At 42.5% G+C, this 15,762-nt stretch overlaps 1 protein-coding gene across 1 annotated transcript in view; it reads right to left on the reverse strand.

The window, feature by feature from the left end:
• The window catches only part of ctif (CBP80/20-dependent translation initiation factor), a 79,101-nt gene extending 64,543 nt beyond the window's left edge, over positions 1-14,558 (reverse strand). Inside the window, 1 exon segment of the mRNA XM_037752605.1 lies at positions 14,356-14,558. The gene's annotated coding sequence lies outside the window, so the exon portion shown is untranslated.
• Between the last annotated feature and the right edge of the window lie 1,204 nt (positions 14,559-15,762).

The raw sequence follows: 15,762 nt of genomic DNA on the forward strand, positions 1-15,762 counted from the left end.
GCCAACAAGCTATTGACCCGTCCGTTAATCCAACTCTCATCTCCGTGTTTCTGCCTTGATTTCTTTTTATTTTAACATATGATATTTTTATAGTAGTCCATGTGCTTACTGTGCAGCAGGACCAATAAATCATGAGACCTGTACACGCATTATAGTCACGCTGAATAACATCATCGTCTATATCCAAAGTAAACACTGGTTCTGTTGTCTTTATCATAGACCTGACTCAAAGTCCTTTCTATCCTGCTGCGTTTCATAACACACCACTCTAAATCTGCTTTTAAATAAGTGGTGGTTATATTTGCTTTGCTTCCACGGTGGGTTTATCTTTCAGCTTAGTAACATCAATGTTTTTCAGGTGGAGGAGAACAAGTTTGTCTTCCTGTGTGTTGTTTTAATAGCAGGCTGGTGCTCTGATCTTTGACTAAACAGAGAAACTGATTCTGCAAGGTCAGGTGCACAAATAGCATCGCAAAGACTCTCACATTTATCAAACACAAGACTGTAAGACAAAGCAATGATATGGGCTCTCACATTACAAGACACTGACGCAAATGATGAGGGAACGCACAATAAAAACTGTTTGCATTTTAAGTCTTTAAGTCTTTCCCTCCGCACTCAAACAAAAAGAGAATGAGTTAGGGCTGCAACTAACAATTATTTTCATTATCGATTCATCTCTTGATTATTGTGCACCAATTTTTCACATCAAAGCCTCTTTACAGGTCTTTGGGGGGCACTACAGCATGTTGTATGAAGCCTGTTAAAGGGACTATGTATTGTACTATATATTGTGCCACCTGCTTGGCAGTAATGTTAGCTGACCAGACGAAGGTCTCTCCATGAATCAATGCTGATACTAGTGTTGGCTTTTCCTGCCTCAGCCTCCCGACCGCGGCCGGAGGGAACAGGGGAGACACCGGAGTTTTGGTCGGAGACGATAACGTTTCTCTCTGCGGAGCCCCGTCACTTCACAAGACACGGGAAACCTCTGTTGGTCTGGAGGAGCTGCAGCAGTTATTTCTGCACAAACGTCCACTGTACATTCACTAGATATTCTCAGAGCTAAACTAACTCTTCTGCAGTGTGTAGTGTGCGCGCATGCACGTGAGGTGGAGCGAGCTGAGCGAGTGAGAACGAGCGTGGTGTGTGAGTGAAGGCAGGCAGGCAGAGAAGCAGAGTACAGCAGAGACTCCGGCCCTGGAGACCAAAGCTACGGTCTCCCCCGTGTCCTCCAACCGCGGCCAACACTGTTTAACAGACGGGCTTCACTAGATAGAACTTTGCGGTTTTGGTACTTCCGTGTAGTTTGTGTTGGAGTCTGAGTCTGAACAGCGTAGCCACACGCGAGCATGCATGGGACACCGACCCACAATGATTTATACGTGTAAGAAGTTACAAACAGTCCCTTTAAGTGGCATAATTTGAGTCAGTGTCGGTTGGGGGAAGAAGTTTGAAAATTAAAAAAATCTGGAGATGTGGTGTTAGAAAGAAGTGAGGTTACCAGACCTCAGGATCCCGCTCCTCATCTCTGCTTGATGCTTGCAGCTCAAGGCCTAATAGCTACAGTACTAGCAAAACACACCTGAATCTCAGACCAAACAGTCAGCAGTCGAGTTAGTTTAGACGCCAGATTTTTGACAAGGAAGAAGAGTGTGTGGAATAAAAAGAAAAGATGACATTACTGGTTCTGTTGCATCAATTCTGATTGATCTTTTTTTTACACTGCCCATCGTGAGTCAAACAAATGCTATAGAAGTGCAATGCTAAACCGGTGGTGTACTCTTTTAATCAATTAATTGTTTGCCCTTTAAATGTCACAGAATAGAAAAAAAGCCCATCACAATTTCCCACAGCCCAATTCCTTGTTTTCAAAAATATTGAGTTTAAAGGGCTGGTCCATTATTATTATTTTTTTAGGTTTTAATATCATTCTGTTGCTTCATTATGTATGTTTTAGCATCAAAAACCCAAACCTAAAACAAGTTGTGGAGTGCAGACCAAGAAAGAGAGTTGGTCAGACAGACAAAGATTGTGTTTGATGAAGCATTTTGTTGCGGCCGTCCTCGCAAAAAATGTTCATGTGGGTTGTCTGTGGCTTGTAGCGTTGGCCTGTCTGTAGTAACATGGGCCATTATGGTGTGAGACCCCCTCCTCTTTCTATCTGTGTCCGTCTGGCCCACTCTCCTCCCCTTCTCAAACTACATCTTTCAGTCCCACATACCCCGACTCCCCCCTGCTCCTTCCTGTCTCCACCCTTTCGCTCCCCTTCCCTCAATTCTACCAGCTGTTCCAACAAAGAGCTCACTGCCTGCCAACCGGTAAGCTTTGTTGTAGCTGAAGAACTGGCATATCAGTATCCAACAATTATGGACAACAACAGTTTACTTCTATTCTTTCTAGAATATCTTGTTCAGCCAACAACATTGTGTAATCTTCTCCATACTCATTAAATGGAGTAGTGCGTTTGTGTGTTCAAGGAAGATGAACGCAGCATAATTCAACAGCACTATAACTGTAGCACCACAATGACAATACATTTGAGTCAACACCTCTCTATAACAGTTTCAACAAAGACTGCACGTCATAAACTTCATGAAAGTAAGATATATTGCAGGGCTGTTGCATTAGACTACGTTTAAAAAGGTCCCATATTGTAAAAAGTGAGATTTTCATGTCTTTCATATTATAAAGCAGGCTAAAGTGAGATATCAAGATAGTGAAAGTATCAAAACACTCAATCCATGGAGAAATACACACAGCCCGTATTCAGAAACTGTGCGTTTGAAACAAGCCGTTAGGATTTCTGTCCATTTGTGATGTCACAAATCTACAATATTTAGACCATTTCACATTTTTAAACGTAAACATACTAAATGTGTCCCAGTTTATTTCCTGTTGCAGTGTATGTGAAAGACATCAGCTGACAGGATGTAAACATGGACCGAAGCTGTTTCCTAGCAACGCAATTCCGTTGCCATTCCGCTGAAATGCGGTTAAACGGAGTGTTTCAGACAGAGCATAAATATAGGTATATTCAGACAGACAGTATGAGAAAAATAATGTGTTTTTTGAACATTAAAGCATGTAAACATGTTCTAGTAGAAACCCAAAATACAAGTATGAACCTGAAAATGAGCATGATATGGGACCTTTAAGATATGTGTACCTAAGAAACTGGCAGCTGAGTGTATTTGAGCTGCTCAACTATTCAGAGATTTGAGCAGTGATTCAGAGGTCTGAAAAACAGGCTAAGGAAATACAGAGAAGGTTATTGAGTCAAATGAATGGTCTGCTTAAACTAGATGTGGGAGTCCGAGTCAAGGCGACCAGCAGAGAAAGCTCAAGACTGTAAAATGCAAAGCAGCATGTACTACAGTAAAACCGCGCTGAAGACTGTGCCCGGAGCCCAGCACCATCCAGACTGATACTGAACTGGCCAGACAGACACAGCATGGCACTGGACAGCACACTGTTTCTTTGTTTGAGACAAACGCCAATCTACACCATCCATACTTCATAAGAGACAGAGTATATTGATGATTACTTGCAAAATGAAACAACTGTGATCATGATATATTGTGCAATCTTGACTAAGGATGTTAATAATTAACCGTTTAACCAACATAAAGAATTTTAACCGATTAACACTATCGGCTTGTCACTTTACGGAGAAAAGCTGGTCCACCTTAACAGCCCACCTTAAGAGAGTCTGAGCCGCTGTTGCAAGATACAGGAAGTTGGCTCGGGTCTTGAGCTGAGGAGTTGTAGCTTTTATTCACCGACAAATAAACTGCACACACACAGCTACAGCTATATTCACAGCAATAATGCCACCGACAACCCCACACCCATCGTCGCCACACACACACGGTCTGACGGAGACTCGCTAACGTTACGCCGTGCTGACAGGCCGTATGTGTGTGACAACGGGAAGCACGAGGCCACTGGCAACGATACAGCTGTGAACGTAGCACAAACAGACACGGTCTGTCAGACACTCGGTAACGTTAAGCCAAGCAGACAGAGTAACGTACGCCAAGCAGACACACAGCTGACAACCCAGCAACTAAACTAAATGGTGTGTCCACGACAATACACGCAGCATCGTCACTTTTGAAACTAAAGTGTAGTTCAGAGGCATGGTGATGTGATGAATTTACACATTCCCAGGCGCACTGAAAATCTAGCTCGTGACGGGAGACTTTGACCAATCACAGGTCATTTCATTGAGAGAGCATTCCTATTGGCTGTGCTCCGATCATGTGACCAAAACTTGGCATTCCTTCACCAGATTTCACAATGGCAGTGGAGTCACAAACTTTCTCATTTTACAGCTAAACCGTGCACTACAAGATGATTCTGAAAACATTTGAGGAGAGAAATAGGCATTAACATAATTAAATAATATTGATTCATATTTGATCAGCGCTGCCTAGTTTGACCGTTTGGTCGGAGTTCGCGAGTTACTCTACAGACCCAATTACTACAGTTTCAATGTCTGTATCTGTAGAATATGTCACGGACATGAAAAAAGGTAAAGATTTAATTTGAACACTTTCTGCTTTATTTAAAAATAAAAGCAGGGGGCGCCTGGTTAGCTCAGTTGGTAGAGCGGGCGCCCATGTAACAAGGTTCAGTCCTAACCGCGGTGGCCCGGGTTCGAGTCCGGCCTGTGGCCCTTTCCGCATCCACTCTCTCTCTCCCCCCTTTCCAAGACTCTATCCACTGTCCTGTCAATAAAATACTAAAAAATGCCCCCAAAAAATTAACTTTAAAAAAAATACAAAAATAAATAAAAGCCCTCAAGCATTTTTTTTCGGTGGACAGAATTCCTTCATTTGTTAACCCAAGGCTTTTATTGTGAAATATGTGCAGGACAGTGTTGTAGAACATGCAGTGACTTGCAGGGCTCCATGAATGAATAAAATATGGGGTTTTAATTGTGGATTATTACTATTATTTACAAATTACCACACGGTTCTTAACCTTTTTCTGTCTAAAATAAATATAAATGACATTTATAATGAAATAAAATTGTGAAAGGCATACTCTATGTGGAAAGAAAGAGAGCTGGCAGCAGCAGCAGCAGAAACACTGCCGGCGTGGATGCCACATGCGTGACACACGCAGGAGATCAGTGAGGCAGCCGACTTGTTATGCTCATTATTATACCACATAGGTATAATGTGGTATAATTACGTATCATTACAAACGTATTCGTGATACGTAAAAGATAAACGTAATCTACGACAAAATACGTTTCCTTCCAAAACTAATTGAGAATGCAGTTTAGTTGTATGGGAACGTAATTTTTATGAGACGGGGTTGAATGGAGACAATTCTTTGCCAAAATGTACCGATTTAAGTAAGATATTAGAAGAATATTCTCAAGGTTCATACCTAACATAAAGAAGTCAGTTTTGCATGAAACTGCAACATAAAGCATAACAACAACAACTATGTAAACCATTATCCCCTTGGGCCCAAAGACACAATACCACTAAACATTTAATGTCTCCCAACAAATCATACTGGCTTTATCACAGCACAATTAAAACACATCACGTATCATAAACTACTATCTGCAGCTTTCGATATGGTTACACAACAACCAAGCGGTAAGAACCATAATCCACACATCCCAAACAGAGCAGAACATGATCCACTGTCGCCCCAGTGGGAGTCCAAGTCAACATTTTCACCCCATGCAGCACAAGAGCTGCTAATTCACCTAATCTGGTCTACTACGGGCTGGCTGGCTTAACTAACTCACACTTCAAACATAATTTGGAGTAGTCTATTTTTGAGAGGTTAGATTGAGCAACTAACAGATCCTGCAGCCCGATTGTGATCATTTGCAAACAGCAAAATGTCAGAAAAAGCTGTTGTGACTTTGCATGTATGAATACATATTGATGCATGATAGTCAGCTGTGGGGAAAAATTGAGTGGCACTGCAGAAAAAAATAATCTTTCCAAAGTTTTCAAATTTCAGCAGATGTGTGACTGAAGATGCAAAGTTGCCATTAATGATTTTCCATGCTGTTTTTACTCCTCTATCACAACAATACCAGCCTTTTTTAGCACAGCCTCAAGAGGATGCCAGCCTGCATTACACTGCACATACTGAATGAGCATCATGTGACAAATAAAACCTTTGAATCTTGTTTGGTATGGTGTCCTTTAGCATTTTGTAAACGGTCATTATTGAGAGTAAAGCCAGTGTGAGATTTGGACAAGATTTGGGTAATCTCTCTTCTGCCGTAGAATTAACAAAATGTTTGCAATTTCTAGGGCTGTCCTTGACTAAAGAAATTCTTAGTCGACTAAGAATTAACAAAGACTACTTTTGATATGGTTACACAACAACCAAACGGTAAGAACCATAATCCACACATCCCAAACAGAGCAGAACATGAGACCCAGTCGCCCCAGTGGGAGTACAAGTCAACATTCTCACCCCATGCAGCGTAAGAGCTGCTAATTCACCTAATCTGCTCTACTACGGACTTTACTTATCCTCAAATGTTAGAGCAATGTCCAGTGCCTTTCTTGGACTTACTTTTTACTCTGTTATAAGTGGCAGTATGCAGTTCAAAATTCCATAATAACCTTTCAGCATATTGTAATTCAAGTGTTCTGAGAGATAACTAGACTTCTGCACCTCCTCATGGCTCTGTTTTCAGGCTTTTAAAAAGCTAGCCTGTGACGGAAGACTTTGACAAATCACAGGTCATTTCATACCCCTTTCACACCAATGACCAGGGTTGGACCAGGGTTATCAGGGTTGCTGAAATAGTGGCAAAGTTTTCAGCACAAAGTTCACATTGCTTGTCCAACTTCTTGCTTCACTCACTCACAACGCTGTGGAAAAATATCAAGCTTTATATAGCCAGTGCCAGTCAATTAAAAAAAAATTAATTGACCCCGATCCTACTCCTGTATAAAGTCTTAGAACTCTCTTCATCATCAACATCAGCAGTCAATCATGGAAATCAAACACAGTTTTCAACCAACAGCTGCATGTTAGAGGCATGTAGAAATACTGACATGCATGCAAAACTCAGCTGGGAGAGCAATAGTAGCCAAAAACTAGAATATGGCATTTCCAGAAAGTTGTAGCAGGAACCAGGTTGATCTCGACACTAAAATAAAGGAATATGTGTTTGTAGAGCTAAAATTATACACCAACTTCAAAGGCCCTGTTCAGATCTGGTATTAACATGCGTCCTCGGTGATCGGATGAACGTACTCAAGATGCATTGAGATCGGGTCTTTCAGAGGTGGTCTGGGAAACATATGGCCACATTCTTTTAGCAGTGTGTACGCGAATGTGTGCTGGGCCACATTGAAGGACCGTATTTGTATTTTATTAAAATATATCTTACCTATAGGCTACATATCTACAGACTAGGCACGCAAAGTGCATTATTATCATATTATCGGAGATCATATTGTCGGAGATGTGCCAGTGTTTTTGTTGCGCTGCTTTGCAAGGAGCTGGTACCCGCCCGTCTGCCTCCCCTCTCTGGAGCGCTGTACCCCGCTGTTGCCTGGCAAACACAGCGGTGCAGAGGTCCCCGGGTATAATAACCTTTTATTTTGATGTTAATAAAATGTACCCGAATTCACGATTATGTAGGATATTGCTACTGACATTCATGTAATATCACGTCAGAACGTCTGCTGTATCAGCCATGTGTTTACTACGTGTTTATTTGCATATAGAGCGGGGAAGTGAGATCGGATCACAAGTGGCCACTGGAGACGAATGTGGAGACTAGGGATGTCACAGTACCAGAAATCTAGTAGTCGATACCAATACCAGTGAATTTCCACGATTCTCGATACCAAATTCGATATCACGGTAAAAACAAAACAAAACAACAATAAATCCCCTGTAATGTAATTCAACACGTACTCTTTTATTAAAAACATTTGAATATTACAAAAAACAGAGGCATGTAGCCTTTAAGTAATAAATAAAAAGGATTGACCCATTTTGTTCATTTTGGCGTATCAGCGGCATGTTATCAATCGATAGTCAGACGACGGACACTACATACTGACCGTGAACACATTTGGTCCATCAGCTCAGAGTAGCAGGAGCAGGAGGAAGAGGATTTGTGGTCAAAGTGAAAAGCAAACGCACCTATTTGGCAATATTTCACGTTTAATCCTAATGTTATAAGGGAACCATAACACTAATGAGGTAATCGCCGTGAGGTGGATGGAGCTGTCACAGCCGGTGTGCACGGAGCAGCGGCGCCAGGTAGAACCCGGCAGCGGAGCACCGCAACAAAAGCTCTACCGGAGAGGCCAGACACACCGCCACCCGACGGTAAAGATCAGAGTCAGCGCTCTGCACATATTGACCGTCATCTTTCTTGTAAAATGTCCGGTGTAATCGGTAACATCGGGTTGTCACACGTTTATTTACCGGTGGGAAAATTATCCTCACTGTCACATCACTACCAACGACCATTACAGGCATCGTACGGTACCTTTGGTACTGTATAAAAAGAGTACCATCACTTTTTTTTAATTTTGGTTCTCGTGACATTCCTAGTGGAGACGCATTCTAACGCCAGGTGTGAACATCCATCATCTGCAACCGCTTATCCTGTTAGGGGTTGCGGGTGGCGAAGGCGGGGTACACACCTATTCACACCTATTTAGAGTCAACAATGAACCTAACCTGCATGTCTTTGGACTGTGAAAAAGAAAAACCCATGCTAACACGGGGAGAACATGCCATCTCCACACAGAAGGGCCCCAAGCCGGATTCAAACCTGCGACCCTCTTGCTGTGAGGCACCAGTGTTAACCACAGCTAACCACAGCACCACCGTGTAAATGTGTTTACTCATACAGTTGGAGCTGAATGACCTGAATCTAGAGGAACGGATCAGTAAAAGATAGCCTGGGGGGGTCCAAGGGAATGTGTGCTGTATGTGTGTGTGTGTGTACTGTGTACACTTAAAACAATAGCCCCATTGTGCCCCTATGCCCCTGCAGTGACCTAATGGGAGAGCATAAGGCATGTGCAGTACCGTGGGACTGTACACAATGCTATTCTGTCCAGATCCACACACACACAAATACAGACAAACAAGGCTTCACACACATGTATGGAGTGTAGGTAGAACTTCTGAGGCCTCAAAGCTGAATGGCAACAAAAGAGAGGCAACAAAGGTTAGTCGGCAACAGAGCTGCAGCGGGGTTGAACACACAAGATGATGACAAAACGAGGTACCGAGAACAAAAAGGTCGGCCATAGAAAGACTGTGACAATAGTTCTGTAGCGCTTGTTTCCATAAAATAGAGGCGATATCATTTGCTAGAGAGCTACTCTGCATTCCTGCACTAAGCTAAAGGCCTTCTGCTCTCAGCTTTAAGCCACCACCTGATATCTCTCTCTCTTACTGTACGTCTTTCCTCAATCATGACCCCCCATGATCTCCCTCTTCTCATTGTCTCTTTTCCCACTCACTCATCCATACACTTCAGGCGGCCGTAATGAGCAGCAGCAGTTCCCAAACGAAACGAGGCTACATTTGTGCTCCGCAGGCTGAGTCAGGGTGTTCCAGTTTACTGCAGGCTACTCCCACTCTCTCCATGACATGCAGCTGTGTGCACGGCGCGCTCCTCCTCCACATTCTTCAAAATACTGCTAAACATCTACTTGAGTGGTGCGTAAACACTAGCCCATTTCGTTAGCGTTAGCTTTAACATGAGGCATACATGCTACTACTGTACTCACGTGAACCCCTGGCATCATTATTATCTGTTACTGTTGTCAGGATCCTTCTGTCATTTTCTGACACCGTTTGACCCTCTGAGGTCAGAGTTCATGGACTCAATCACTCACCACATCAATGCAGCTCGGTCATATGTGCTGGGACTGCAGATCACTGGGGTGATGACACTGCACTGACTCTGCTTAGATAGTCTAAATGAAACTGTGTTTCGGGCCAAGTTTAAACATCAGCGATACTCATTTATTTTTCTGCTACCGGGACACAGCACCATCTAAGTCTTTGTGTTTCATTGCTCAATAGTTAACTATTAAGAGTAAATTGGACTGTTGCTGTGATGCAGTCGGGTAAGGTTAGGACTGGGCGATATGGCCAAAATTGTCTATAGCGATATAGGTCATTTCATATCTCGATAACGATATATATCATATGAAATATTCACATGGTAAAGCCTATTTTTGTATATTCCCGTGTGAATTAAATACTCGACAAATGAAAAGTACTGAGTATTTTCCTCATAATTAATTGCAAATTAATCACACATTTTTTGTACAAAATGTACCTTAGAGGGAGATTTCTCAAGTATTTGATACTCTTACTGGAGCTGTTGCCCCCGCGACCCGACCCCGGATAAGCGGTTGAAGATGAGTGATGAGTGAGTTGATACTCTTATCATGGGAGTGGGCAAATATGCCGCTTTATGCAATTGTATCTATATATTTATTATTGTAAATCAATTAACACAAAACAATGACAAATATTGTCCAGAAACCCTCACAGGTACTGCATTTAGCATAAAAAATGTGCAAAAATCATAAATGCAGCCCAACAGGCAACAACAGCTGTCAGTGTGTCAGTGTGCTGACTTGACTATGACTTGCACCAAACTGCATGTGATTATCATAAAGTGGGCATGTCTGTAAAGGGGAGACTCGTGGGTACCCATAGAACCCATTTACATTCACATATCTTGAGGTCAGAGGTCAAGGGACCCCTAGGAAAATGGCCATGACAGTTTTTCCTTGCCAATATTTTGCGTAAGTCTGGAGCGTTATTTAACCTCCTTCTCGGCAAACTACTATGACATGGTTGGCACCAATGGAGTCCTAATTTTTTATAGTTACAAATGATGCCAGCATCTTCACTCTAGTTTTAAAACTGAGCCCTCTACAACCTAAAAATCGCCCTAAGAAAAATATATACGATAGACATTTTTATATCGTTTTGACGATATATATTTTGTCACATTGCCCAGCCCTAGCTAAGGTCCTAAAAAATGAAAAGCTAGATGATAAAGGTGCAGCTATTGATCAACCACCAGCTTTTTCAGAGCCTAGATCACAGATTAGATCAGATTAATCATGGAAGAGGACCCTAAACCAAATGCTACTTAAATTTCACATGCCACCTCTGTGAGCAGATCAGTCATCAAGTACACACCAACATGTAATCATTACAAAGTTTGGATAAAACCTATGATTAATTCATACATGGATAAGTCCTATATATGTTGCAGCCGCAAGAGCAGCTGTACAAGACATTACAAAGTCAGGATAAAATGCAGTATTTAACATGAATCTGAATGAGATCCAGAACATACAGCCACAGGCTACAGCCACACAAATATGTTTTCATTTTCAAATGCATAACTTTTGCTACGTTTATGCTTTGCGTCCACACTACTCCAGCGTTTTAGAACCCTCTGAAAGGGAGACGTTTGAAAACGCTGCTGATGATGTTTTAGTTTGAAAACTCCAAGGTCATGTTTTAGTCTGGACGGGCAGAAACGCAGACCTTTAAAACTAGAATGCCACTCGGAGAGCGCAGACCTCCGCCCCCCCCTCTCCGTTTTGTTTATGTTGAGATCAGCTGTACGTAGCGGAGCATCGTAAAACACTTCATTCAAACTGGACAGAAACTAAATAAAACTTACCTAAACCGTCGTCGTTACTCTTTCCAACATTCACCAAGTGAGCTTTGGTCTAACTCAACTGAAATTTCTCCGGGTTTAATGTGAAAAAACGCTGAATCTACAGGTGTCCCCCCCCCTCCCTCCACCCCCTCCTCTCTCTCTGCAGGCAGAAGGAAAGAGGCAGGGTGACGCGTCATCAGTTACACTGCGCATGTCTTAAAGCCTGTGGGGTTAATGTATAGGCTGAGCGGAGTTATTAAAAAAAAATCCCGAAGCCAGATCATGATCCGGATCGCCACCAAAATCGAATGACGTCTAACTTAAAAAATAGTGGCAGTCAAATCCATCGCAGACTTTTGGATTAATCCTCCAAACGGACAAACCAACAAACAAACCAACAAACAAACCAACGCCGGTGAAAACATAACCTCCTTCCTGGGCCTTCTGCCTTGGCAGAGGTAACTGACGTATACACCTACGTTTGTGTGTGTGCATACCAACTATTTCCTGAATGTAACAATACCTCATACCACTGTCACGACATAATGCAACGTGCATGCAACATTATCAGGGCCGATTACCGACAGTAAATATAGCGTGCCACTAAATCTTTGCTTTATTCTGTGTTAATTACTATCACTTAACTGATGGTACAATCTCACATATGTTATATGTAATCTAGTTTTCTCTAGATTAGTTAGTTGATGGCTATTTAGCTGTGTCACCGGAAGGATACATGCTTAGTGGTTTCTTACATACCCTAAATTTCCTGCAAGCGTAGGCCCACAATTGAGCACTGGCACTTTTTTCCGGTCGTTTCTTGAAGGTAACACCCAAGTTGCAAAACTCTCGCTAGATGGTTAGGGTTAGGCATTGACCTTGAATGTTTAATGCTAGACATTGACCTCAAATGGAGGTCAGACATGAACTTGAATGGTTAAGATTAGGATAGGTTGTCGGGCAGCGAGACACGTGAGAGCTTTTAGCAAGTTATTGTTATTGTATCAGTTTACCTTCTAGAAAAGACCCTTTTTCAACAAACATGTCATTCTCCATATTGGAAATAACTTTGGCCAAGTATGTTTAGGCTGATGACAGATAAATATAGGGCTATGATTACATTATATACACTGATATATAATTCATAAATTCATTAACTGTACCATTAATTAATCCACCAATTAACTGGTACAGTCAACTATCTATTGACTGTACCATATTCACAAAAGGTAACGAAAAAAAGTTGACAAATGACTCGATCAGTCAGGGTAGACTTTAGATGACAGGCACAAAGCAAAGTTAAATGTCTCTTCACAGTGAATACAGACAGTGGCTGAACCGGACTTACAACTTGGCAGACTTATTTATTAGCATATGACTACAGTAGCTGAGACACCGCAGTAAATGCGACTTGAGTAAAGATAGAGCACATTATCCTCTCAGCAGGATCAGATACATTTGATTATCAATTCACTAACCCATTCTCCACTGAAAAAAAAGCTGTCTGTTTGAGATAAATCATGCAAATTTGGTGTTGCTTTTCTGCATCAAACGAGTGAAAAATCCTGTCACATTCGAGTCAGGAGGGTCTCTGTTGTGTGACTTGTGGTATCACGCGAACATACCTTTATCTCAGTAAAGTCACTCTGATCCAATCAGTGTCTGATCAGCAGGAATCTCAGGAATGTTGTGAGCAAACTGAAGTATAACTTAAAAATAGTGGCAGTCAGGACTCCTAGGATAGACCACTTAGTTTTAAGACTTCGTTAACTTAAAACATGAGTAATGATATATATTTGTATTGATTTTCAAGTGGCAAGGACGAGATGATTCCAGCACACATTCAACATGTCCCACCAGGTGCTAATTAATCAAACATGCAAAACAACTACCAAAACAACTGCTTGTATCTGCTTCAACTCCTTCAGTTTTCATAGGAGATGAGAGATTACATGTGATTTCAAGGTGTATATCACTGATTTGCCTCTGTCCTAACACAGACTAACAGCAGCTGTGACCCACTCTTTGTTGTTAGAGTCAATGGCTGCTGATCTGCAGCATGCTTTCCATGGCTTTAACATGATGAATGGATCATTCCTGTCCTGCAGGTACAGCCTTACTGAAACCAAACTGATTGCACAAGCTGACCTTAACAACTGACCATCACCAGCCCATCATCATCATCACCTTAGCTCTGTGTTGTGCTAACCACGCCCATGCCGTCTGGGATGCTAGCACTGTGTGTAGATGCGTTAGCCAACAGCTAGCTACGTCTTCATTTATATCGTTTACGGTAACGTTTATTTAACTCCTTTCAGCGTAATATCCACGTCTAAGTAACAAAGACACATGTGGAGGAGCCTCCTCACGCTCTGGCGTGCCTGACAATGGTAACAATGGTGACGACAGCTCTGCGGCTAACCAGCCGGCTAGCTAACGGTAGCTAGCTAGTGATTGAGTACAACAGTAAACAACATGGCCCACACGGTACCGGGTTTAACGGGTTTAACCCACCAACCCTACGTTAACCGGGTTATATCAACAGGTCTGAGGACAAAGCACAACCAGGTCACTACACTGGCAGCAGATCCTTACTGTTATCTGGCTACAGCGGTGAAAGCAGTCCGACCAGACAGACAGACAGAGAGACTCCTCCACCGGCTTAAAGAGAGATCAATCCTCACCCTGGAGAGAGACTGGACTCCTCTGGGACTCCTCTGGGACTCCTGGTGAACCCGGGATGTCCTCCTGGGATCAGAGCCGCCGTGTCATGGGTGTGTTTGGTCTAAGAGAAGAGTAGTGGAGGAGAGGATGAGGATTAGCCGCAGCTCTGAACTCCGACGTCCTGAAGGAAAAAGGGAATGATGCAGGAATGTGACGTTCTGTCCGGTCTGCTGGCAGCGGTGACACGTGCACTCAGGAGTGAAGCATTGTGGGAAATAGAGTTCAGTAGTATTAAAACAAGTATTGCTTGAGAAGATAGCTGATTCATAACTGGTTTAACACTCTCCCTTCCCTACCTGCTGCTGGGCAGACAGTTTTGATACAGCACCGGGTGATTAACTAAAATTAAAAAAATATTAGCACAGCACACTTTATCCACTTTTTTAATTTAGAAAAAAATATTTGTGATGAAAACCCATTATGGTAGTCCCAGTGGTGGTAAGTATCTATTAGATACTATTATCTCTACCCCTCAGAGAACTTGAGTCCCATGCTTATGTACATTCAGGTGTCTGAATTTCTTCAGGACTTAAAGGGACTATTTGTAACTTTCAGAAATGCTTGTTAACAGCGACACCTGTGGCCGTTAAGTCAACGAAAGTCAGCATCGGGCTCGCGCTTGCTCGCTCTACGTAGACGTGAACAAGCATCGCTCAAAACAGTGAGGCGACACACGTCTGCTAAAACCACAATATCACTCTATATTTCACCTGCTTGGCAGTAATGTTAGCTGACCGGACGAAGGTCTCTCCATGAATCAATAATGGCTTTTCGGCTGAGCAGGAAAAGCGGGTCGGTGCCGGGACTGAGCAGGAAGAGAATCGTTACCATCTCCGACCGGGTGCCGCTGATAACGTTTCTCTCTGCGGAGCCCCGTCACCTCACAAGACACGGGAAACCTCTGTTGGTCTGGAGGAGCTGCAGCAGTTATTTCTGCACAAACATCCACTGTACATTCACTAGATATTCTCAGAGCTAATAACTCTTCTGCAGTGTGAAGCGAGCGCGCGTTCACGTCTAGAGGTGGAGCGAGACAGCGAGAACGCGCGCGCGCGCTGTCAGTCCCTTTTACAGCAGTTTTCCTAATTGCACTTCATGTTTACTTCCCCTGATCTTTGCCTCACTATTGGTTTACCAAACAAAGCAAGGTCAATAGGGGCATCACATTAAGTAAACATTTTCTATTACATGTTATATTGTTACACTATATTAGTATTGCATTACATGTTTATTGTATTATAGTACATGCAGTGGTGGAAGAAGTACTCAGATCTTGTACTTCAGTAAAAGTAGCAATACTACCATGTAGAAATACTCTGTTACAAGTAAGGGTCCTGCATTCAAAAGTTAAAGTGCAAAAATATTAG

Source organism: Sebastes umbrosus, chromosome 19 (genome assembly GCF_015220745.1).
Source record: "Sebastes umbrosus isolate fSebUmb1 chromosome 19, fSebUmb1.pri, whole genome shotgun sequence".
Classification (NCBI taxonomy): domain Eukaryota; kingdom Metazoa; phylum Chordata; class Actinopteri; order Perciformes; family Sebastidae; genus Sebastes; species Sebastes umbrosus.